Here is a 10,744-nt window from a genome sequence, read left to right as displayed (position 1 = left end):
TTTTCGTTGAAATACATAAGAAATTATTAATTTCTTATGAAATAACCAGGGATTACTATTTTTAAAGTGCTGAAGGAGAGCTTGTCAACTTTGACTTTTACATCTAGCAAAATAATCTCATGAAAATGTAGGCAAACAAGATTTTCAGTCAACAAAAGCTAGGAGAATTGTCACTAGCAGACGTGCTCTAGAATAATATAGTAAGTTCCTTCGACAAAATGAAAATATCAGATGAAAACTTATATATATAACTACAAAGTACTAAAAAGTGCTATAAACAGCAAATATGTAGAGAATTATTTTAAAAGATTCTTGAAAGGTATTTATAGCAATATCAATGTGATGGTATTTTAACATATATAAAAGTAAAATATAAGAAAATAGCACACAATTTGGGGGTGGTAGAATTGCACTGTGGTAAGGTTTTTGCATTAAACATTAAATAGAATTACAGTATTTGAGACTAGACTGTACTTAAAGATAAAAGTTGTAAACCTTAAACACCAGAAAAAAGGCATAGCTTATAACCCCACAGTAAATATGGAATTGAATGCTAAAAAATACAATGATTTGAGGGTTTTTTTGTTGTTGTTGTTTGAGATGGAGTCTCACTCTGTCCTCACGCTGGAAGTGCAGTGGCATGATCTCAGCTCATTGCAACCTCTGCCTGCCGGGTTCAAGTGATTCTCCTGTTTTAGCCTCCCAAGTAGCTGGGACTACAGGCATGCGCCACCACACCCGGCTAATTTTTGTATTGTTAGTACAGACGGGGTTTCACCAAGTTGACCAGGATGGTCTAGATCTTTTGACCTCATGATCCGCCCGTCTGGGCCTCCCAAAGTGCTGGGATTACAGGTGTTAGCCACTGCACCCAGCCGAATTAAGTTTTTTAAAAGGCAGGAAAAGGTGGGAAGAGCAATGAACAGATAAGACAAACAGAAAACAAAACAAAAAAATGGTGTTTGGCTTAAACTCTACCACTTCAATAATGACATTAAATACAGGTAGGTTAGATTTGCATCGTGCAAAATGGTAGCTAGTAGCCACTTGCGACTATTGAGCACCCTAAATGGACCTATCCCAAATTAAGATGCACTGCAAGTGTCAAACACCAGATTTTGAATACTTAGTATGACACTTTTTCTCATTTATGTTTTTACATCGATTATAGGTTGACATATATTTTGGATATATTGGGTTAAATAAGATATATTACTAAAATTCCACTTATTTCCTCTTTTTAATATGGCTACAGAATTTTTTGAAAATTTCAATGTGTGGCTTACATTACATTTCTATTAAACAGCTGAACTGGACAGTCCAACTAAAAGGCGGGAATTATCAGACATGATAAAGAAGCTTGGCCTGACTAAATGAAGCCCATAAAAAAGAGATTTTAACTCTCAGCAAATAGGTTGCAATGAAAGGAAAAATTATAAAAGAGTTGGAGTAGTTGCTAAGATAAGACAGGCTCCAGGCAAAGAATACTACCAGCAACAAAGAGGGTCATTTCAAATAATAAAAGAGACATTCATCGGATGGATCACAAGCTTAGGAATTCGAGACCAGCCTGGTCAAGATGGTGAAACCCCATCTCTACTAAAAATACAAAAAACTAGCTGGGTGTGGTAGTGCGCGCCTGTAGTCCCAGCTACTCAGGAGTCTGAGGCAGGAGAATCGCTTGAACCCTGGAGGCAGAGGTTGCAGTGAGCCAAGATCGTGCCACTGCTCTCTGGCCTGGGCAACAGAGCAAGAATCCGTCTCATAAAAGAAAAAAAGACATAAAATTCCTGCATGCTTATGCACCAAATAACAGTTTGAAAAGACAGGAAGACAGGTAGCAGAAACTCAAAAAATTGAAAGAAGTAATAGACAAAAATTATTTAAAGCCATCAACATTCCCCTCTCAGTAATTGACTGAACAAGTACACAGAAAATCAGTAAGGACATGTAAAACCTTCAAACATCACTGTCAGCTAAATTAACCTAATTGACATTTATACAATACTCCATCCCCAAAGAACAGAATGCACTATCTGCTCAAGTGTGCATGGTGTAATCACCGACCTAAACCATGCACAGGTCAGAAATTTTATCACAGCAAATTTAAAAGAGCTGAATCTAGAGAAAATATATGCTCTGATTATAACAAAATTAAATTTAAAATAAAATCTAGTATATTTTAATGTTTTGAAATTAGAGAACATCTAAATATATATGGCTAATAAAATCAAAATAAATGAGAAAATACTATGAAGTAAATTAAAATTAAAATATAGCATAGTAAAACTTTTGGAATACCACTGAAGCTTAGAAATATATAGCTTTAAATGCCCATATTAGAAAGTCCTAAAAATCATTAATCTAGGCTTCAATCCTAAGAAACTAGAAAAGGAGAAAGCAAAGTAAGCCCAAAGAAAGTAGAAGAAAGGAAATAGTAAAAACAAAAGCAGAAATCAGTAAGATACGAAACAGGTGAATAATAGAGCAAAGTGGTTCAACCAAAAACAGATTATTTGAAACGATGAATGAAAGTAAGCAACTTTAAGCCAGAATCATCAATATAAAAAAGAGGACACAAACTACTAATATCAGAAAAGAAAGTGGGAACATAACTACATGCACTACAAACTTCAAAAATTATAAGGGAGTGTTGTAAATATGTTTCATTAATAAATTTGACAACTTAGATGAAATAAACTTCAATTATGTAACAAAACGATCACAAGAAGAAATAGAAATCTAAATAGCCTATGTCTGCTGAAGATACTGTATTTATTATTTAAAAATTAAGGAAATCTTCAAACTTCATTGGCTTCATTGGCAAATTCTAGGAGCTATTCAAGGAAGATACAATGACAATCCTACAGAAAAATATTTCGAAACTTACTGCAGAAAGGAATACATATGGAACCTTGCTTTCTGAGGTCAGCATCGCACTAACACAAAAACCAGGCAAGAAAAGGCAAACATACACCAAAATACTTATGACCATAGGCACACATGTTTTTAATAATATTGGGCAATCAAATGCAGCAACAGGTAAAAAGTATAAGCAAAATGACCAAGCAGTGTTTATCCTAGGAATACAAATATTGCTTAACATTTGAAAAATCAATGTCATTTATCATGTTAAAAGAATAAAGGAGAAAATTAATGATTATCCCACAGATACAAAAGAAAAAAAAAGCATTTGATGAAATTCCATACCTTTCTTGATAAAAACTCTCCATTAAACTAGGAATAGCAGGCAATTTCCTTAATCTGCTAAAGGGCATCTGCAGAACTTCTTTCACTTTTTTTTTTTTTTTAGTTTGAAGTCATCATAACATTACGGAAGACTTTTCTCACATATCTTAGTGTGGTTTCATACATACAAAAAGCCTTTCAGTGTTATTACAATACAACCATCAAAATATCAGGAAATAGATATTGTTAAATTATTGCCATTCAGTCTTTACACCTCAGTTAAGATCAACCAATTGCCTCATTAAAATATTTTACAGCAAAACGATGGCGTCCAGAATTATGCATGCATTAATAATTCCTGTCTCTTTGGTTTCCTTTAGTTTGGAGTAGTTTCAGTCTTTTGTGGACTTTGATGGCATATTTGCAGTTTTGAATTATTATAGGGATATTATGCTGTAGGAACTCTTAATTTGGGTTTGTCTGATGTTTCCTCATGATTGGATTTAGCTTGTGTATTTTTGTGGAAATGACATAAGCTGATATAATCTCACTGCATTATATTATGGGATGCATACTTTTGAGATCTCATTCTCTAAATTTGTTCATATTGATCTTTTGATTAAGGTAGTATCTGCCCAGCTAAATTATAAATTTACTACTTTCACTTCATAGTTAATTTTGTAATTAATTTTGTGAAACACATACTTAAAAGCTATGTAATATATTACCATGAATGACCAAAATACATCATTCATGATCAGACAATTAATGTGTATGAACTCTAATTTTCCTATTTTATCCTTTGGGTTGTAATTATTATCATTTTTTATTTTACTCAAATCATCCCAGAAAATAGGCAGTATAAAAACATTAAGGCTGGATTTTATGTGTTTTTGACATGTTCTTATAATTCTTTGAACACCTCATTGCTCTGTCACAAATGTTCCAATCCCATCTTATACTTTCCCTGTCTGTCTCTAGAAGTATCTGTTTTCCCAAGTAACTCTGGTTCCTTTCTGTAGAAAATAGTATGGAGAAGCCAAGATCTGGGTGCAGAAGGTGCTCATTGCTATTGTGCTGTCACTGTTCCCAGGACCTCTTGGTGGGTAGAAGCAGATAATATATATATATATATATAAATGTGTGTATATGTATGTATACAGTAAGTACATATATACATGTCTATATGTTTATGTATATATTTGTAGTTGTATTTATAGAAAACCAGTAGTTCACTAATACATTCAATTGCACTCATACCACAGGGATTGTTTCTCCCTTTTTTTGTACTCGTAACTCTCATCTCCAACAGAGAGAAATTTGGCTTCCATTACTCTTGGTGTATGTACTTATTGGATTAAGTCCCCACTATGTCTCCCATTGCTGCCACTGCTTCCATTCCCTGTGGCATTCTCCTCTTCCTTTTCAGGTTCTGACTCCCCATTTTGGGCCATCCCAGTACATGGATGCCTTCCTGACCTTGCTTGGGCTGGTTTTCCATGACAGGTCACCTTATCAAATGAATGACCCCCTCATCTTCACCTTGTGCATGCCTTCCTGTGGAGGAACCCACCTAGCACTGTGTGAGCTCGAACTCTGTATGCCAGGCTGGCCCACCCAGTGCATGCCCTCCTCCTGCGTGGGCTTAGACCCTCATGCAAGGCAGTTTTCATGTGTGGACACTCTCCTCACCCTCTGAAACAGACTGCCAAACCAGACCAGGCTTCAATGGGGATGTTCTCTTAGCTTTGCTTTGGCTATAATTTCAAACACAGGCTACTTTGCCCACCTTCTATGATCTGATAACTATGGCTGGCTCTCCCTCTCCAGGCCTTCCTTCATTTGCTTTGGCTGTGATTTTCAAACTAAGCCTTCCATGTGAAATGGTGCTTTTCTCAGTTTCTCGAGCTATGAAGCTTCGTGGCCTCCTCACACTGCCTGGACTCTGGCCTGAGAGCTTCCTACTCCATACCAGGTGCACACCATGTACTTCTCTACTCTTAGGACTAAACTTTTCCAGGAGATGAAAGAAAAGGAAGAGAGGGTAGGAGAGGGAGAATAGAAGAAAAATAAGAGGAAGATGCCAACACCATACTTAATGGTAAACAAAAAACAAAAATCCCTAACAGCTACGACAAAACCCTAATATTGGAACAAGGCAAGGGTGTCCACTCTTACCACTTCCTTTCCACATTGTACTGGAAGCTCCAGCCAGTACTGTAAGGGAGGAAAAAGAAATTAAAAACATCTACATCTAGGACAGGAAGAAATAAACTGTATTCACAGATGATGTAATTATCTCTTGGATATAATCCTAAGGAATCTACAAAACTATTAATAAGTACATTGAGTTGTAGGCTGTAATGATAATATAGAAAAGTTAATCATATTTATATGTGCTAGCAATACGCAATTGGCAATTAAATATTTAAAAATCACTTATAATAGCATAAAAATATGAAATAGTGATAAATTTAATGAATCAAATACAGAACCTCTACACTAAAATATACAGAGTACTTACAAAAAGAAGTTAGAGATGATCTAAATACAGAGTTTTCATAAACTGAAAGATAGTTTTCAATGTTGTTAAGATGTCAGTTTTCCCTAGATTCATCTACAGATTTTATGTAATACAAATTAAAATCCCATCAGGCTAGAAATTGAAAAGATCATTCTAAAATATTTATGAAATGCAAAGACGTCACATAGTTAAAACAATTTTGGTGAAGAACAAAATTGGATGGATTATGCTACATTATTTCAATATTAACTTTATAGCCACAGTCAAAACAGTATGGATTAGTATACAGATACATAGATAAATTAATGGAAAAGGGTAAACAAAATATAGTAAAAAAACACAGCCACACATATAAGATCAATTGATTCTCAACAAACATATAAAGGTAACCAGATTGAAGGAAAGAATCTTTCCAACAAATCATGGCTCATGATATGGTTTGAATCTATGTCCCTGCCTAAATCTCATGTTAAATTATAATCCCCAGTGTTGGAGGTGGGGCCTGGTGGGAGGTGACTAGATCATGGGGGCGGTTTCTCCTGGTTTAACACCATCCCCTTGGTGTTGTCGTGACAATAGCGAGTTATTGTGAGATATGATTGTTTAAAAGTGTGTAGCACCTCCCCTCCTCTCTCTCCTCCTCCTGCTCTGGCCATGTGACATGCCTGCTTCCCCTTTGACTTCTGCTGTGATTATAAGTTTCCTGAGGCCTCCCCAGATGCTTTCCACACAGCCTGCAGAACTGTGAACCAGTTAACCATTTTTTTCTTTACAGATTGCCCAGTTTCAGGTATTTCTTTATAGCAGTGTGAGAACTGACTAGTACACTTCATTTGGAAGAACCTTGATCCTTACATCCACAAAATTAACAAGTAACAGGTCTAAATATTGCTAATTTTAAAATGATAACATGCAGAAAATCTTAACTTTTAATTAGGCAATGACTTCTAAAGAAGAATATCAAAAGTCTGAACCTTAGAAGAAAAAAGTTAATAAGTTGCATTTCATCTAAATTAAATTCTTCTTTTCTTTGAAAGATACTATTAAAGAAATGAGACAACAAGGCTGCAGACTGGGAGAAAACATTTACATTACATATATCTGACAAAGGATTTATATCCAGAATATATAAAGAACTCTAGCTGGGCATGGTGGCTCACGCCTGTAATCCCAGCACTTTGGGAGGCCAAGGCTGGCAGATCACAAGGTCAGGAGTTCAAGACCAGCCTGGCTAACATAGTGAAACTCTGTCTCTACTAAATACAAAAAATTAGCCAGGCATGGTAATCCTAGCTACTTGGGAGGCTGAGGCAAGAGAATCACTTGAACCTGGGAGGTGGAAGTTGCAGGGAGATGAGATTGAGCCACTGCTCCCCACCCAGGATGACAGTGGGAGACTCCATCTCAATAATAAAAAAAAAAAACCTCTCACATCTCAAAAAGACAGAGAATGCAATTAAAATGGGCAAAAATCTTGTATCTTCAAAAAGAAAATGAGTGGCCAATATGTAAATGAAATATGCTTACTTATATATCACCAGGCAAATGCAAATTAAAACCACAATGGGTTGCCACTATACACCCACCGAGGTGTGGAGCAGCTCCATTTCTCTTGCATTGCGGGTGAGATGCAAAATCCTCCAAGCACTTTGGGGACTGTTTTGGCAGTTCCTTATACAACTAAACATACGCTCACCACATGATTTAGCCATTTTACTTACTCCTAGGTATTTGTCCAAGAGAAATGAAACCTCATGTCCATATAAAGACCTCTATATGAATTGTTATTCATAATCACTAAAATTAGAAAGGCTCATCAACAGGTGAATGGAATACTACTTGGCAATACAAAGGAACAAACTATGGATCTGCAACAACATGAATAGATCTCAGAAACATTACACCCAGTGAAAGATGCCAGACGTGAAACAACGTGTAGTGCATCATTCTACTTACATCGAATGCTTAAAACAGGCAAGAAAAAAAGTAACAAGTATAATGACAGAATGTATGCTGTTCAGAGCTTGTCTGGAACCTTCAGTGGCACATGGGTCAAAGGGTCACAAGAGAACTTTGGGAATGATGAAAATGTACACTAGTTTATACATTTGTTGAGACTTAGCTAACTATAAATGCAACATTTTAGTTCATGTGTTATGTTATTTTTTTTTTGAACAGCCTTAAAATGTAGTGCCAAAAAACTTTGATACTGTTTAAAAAAACAAGTTTTCTATAAGAAAGAAAAGTGACTGAACAAAACAGTTTGGGAAAAAGGCATTTGGGTCAATCAAAACGCACAGACATGGATGACATAACGTGATCACCTGATGCCTCCCAGCTCTCTGCTTCCCTTCCTTCTTTCTACCTTGAGTGTCTCCAAATATTCTTCTAGACCATTTAAAACCACCTTCCTATGAACAAAACGGCATTCACTTCCTTTTCCTACTACCATGAAAAATGGACTCCTGGAGCCTTTTTTTCTTCCAGTCTAAAATGAATGCAAGAACTGAATTAATGATTTTCTGCTGATTTGGCTAATAAGTAATTACTGTCTAAGCCAAGAGAGCACAAGGATTTGGGTGCTGGTGTTCAGTGCTTATCCACTCCTCCCAGATGGCTGCCTATGTTGGAGGGAGCTGAGAAAGGAGGAAGGGTGGCGGGCTGTATGTCCACCCTTTGTTGTGGGTTTAGGTGCAAGCTGAGCAGTGGCTGTGATGTGCAGTAGTGTGTGGGTGTGTAAGAACCTTATAGCCCATGCATCCTGATCGCACCTCTGCAGTCTTTCTCTTTGATTTTGCCTTTTGAAAGAGACTGCATTTTAGATGACACTTCTAATGACTTGCGAATTAATTCACAACTCAGCCTAGGTTCCCCAGAAAACATATCCTGAGGCAAAATTCAGTTGGTGATATGTTACTAGGGTGTTTTTTTCCAATGAAAACAGGAGCAAAGGAAAAGGGAATTTAGGCATGGAAAGAGAGGGAGCAGATAGGAGGGAGGGTTCATTACCAGGCAGACCACCCACTGCTGAGTACGAAGGACAAAAGATGGATCCATCTCACAAGATCATCTTTGAGAGGCCAACAGCAACTGCATCTCAGGACGTTTCTTAGGAGGCAATAAAGGGAGACGCTTTGATCCATGGATATGTGTTCGTTAGCCAAAGGTCTGCCCCATAGATTTTTAACTTGCCAGAAATTTCAGATTGCATATATGTGAGTACCGAGCAAATCCCGTGGCATCTTAGACCTTGTGATATGAGGATATGAGCATATCCCATGTGGGCTTGTTCCCATGTAAAGCTGATCAGACTTCTTGCAGAAGTGGGTGCTGAGGCAGCAGCTGGGGTGTTAAAGCCAAAAGCTCCAGAGACAGGGTGAAGCCAAGAAGATCCGATACGATGCCCGGTTGGATAATAATGTTGTAATGTGGTTCTGCAAGTCTTAGAACATATAAACTGGTAGTAAGGGGGCTAATTCTTGCTATGTTGTTGGTTTTATTCAAACAACTTCTTTTCATTGTTTACTTTTTATAGCCGCGATCCCCAGCAGGGCATTTCTCTAAAAGAACTGCATGGAAAAAGGAGAAATAAACGGAACTATGAATGTGTGTCTGATACAACAGATACAATTTTCCATATAATTCCATTGTGCATTAACAGGACATTGAATGCAAAGCAGTGGTGAATAGACTTTTCCAGAAAATAATTAGGGAGCTATATTTATCTCTGAATCTTTCAGGTACTGCGGTCACATTTTCTGTTCCAAAAATAAAATAGCTGATTTTTAGAAAAGGCAGTGATATTTAAAATTAATGCACGGAAACATGCCAACGTGAGATTTAGGATCTATATTTAGATATTTACTAATATAAAGTCTCAACGATGTTAAAGAAAAGCTTAAGTTTCATAGAAGAAAAAATGAGTCAATAAAGTAGTTACCTATTATTAACCATTAAGTCCTGGAATAATTTGAAGAGGTCTACAGAACACAAAAATGAGTTTGATGTGTAGGTTGTGTTAGTTGGCTACAAGTAGGACTGTGTAACCATCTTTTTCAATATTAGAAATCCGAGGTACAGAGACACTTTATTGGGGATCATTCACTAAAATATAAAACCTGTGGCTGTGGGTGAGCGGCCCCTTGGGTGTGCGGTGGTGGTCCAGAGGGCGGGGCGCACCCGCTGTGCACTGGTACACCAGGGTCCTTGCGCCAGTGGCCTAATGACAGCCGAAGGAGGCCTGTCACAGGGAAGCAAGGATCCTTGCCTTATATTAAGGATCACGGATAGCTCTGGGCGGCACCAAAAGAGGCAGATATTTTACCATCCTTGGAATGACAATCCAGTCTCCAAGTCTGGTTGGGATTCTAGTTTGCTGATAACAAAACACATATTCAGGCCTCTCTTAACCATCCATGACATATGTGTATATGTGAGCAGAAAGCGCACAGTGCTCCTAAGAAATGTTCATGAGTGAGGGTAAGAGGTGCAGTTTAAGGAGCAGCTTTTAAAAAAATGGTCCAATTTTATAAATGAAGAATCGGGCCGCCACACCAGGGGCTGGAAGACGGGTCAGGCGGGAAAGCCTGAGGGTGGGGGTAGGGGCGGGGATCCCCGCGTCGCCGTTTGGATGCTCGGAGACGGTGGGGGAGAGCGGATCCCAGCAGGTTAGGCCGGAGGAACAGCGCCATGTGCTCCGGGCTCCTGGCGCTCCTGCTGCCCATCTGGCTCTCCTGGACCCTGGGGACCCGAGGCTCTGAGCCCCGCAGGTGAGGCGGGGGCTTCTGCAGGCACCGTCGGGAGGCGGCGGCACGCAGTCCGGCGGGCAGAGGCGCGGCCCCGGGGGCTCTTGGGCTGCGCCGCAGCGGGCGGTGGTCGTCGTGCGGGGCCAACTTCGGGGGCCGGGGTAGGCGGGCAGCGTTTCCGCCGCCGCTTATACCCGCGTCGGGGCTGCGGACAGTCCCCGCACTCGCCGGCCGCCGAGCGCCCAGAGGAGCCGGCTCCGTGGCCGACCCCCAGCCCCGCCCGACT

Source organism: Rhinopithecus bieti, unplaced genomic scaffold, assembly GCF_001698545.2.
Source record: "Rhinopithecus bieti isolate Rb0 unplaced genomic scaffold, ASM169854v2 scaffold_13247, whole genome shotgun sequence".
Lineage (NCBI taxonomy): Eukaryota > Metazoa > Chordata > Mammalia > Primates > Cercopithecidae > Rhinopithecus > Rhinopithecus bieti.
Note: the sequence above shows the minus strand (reverse complement) of the source record.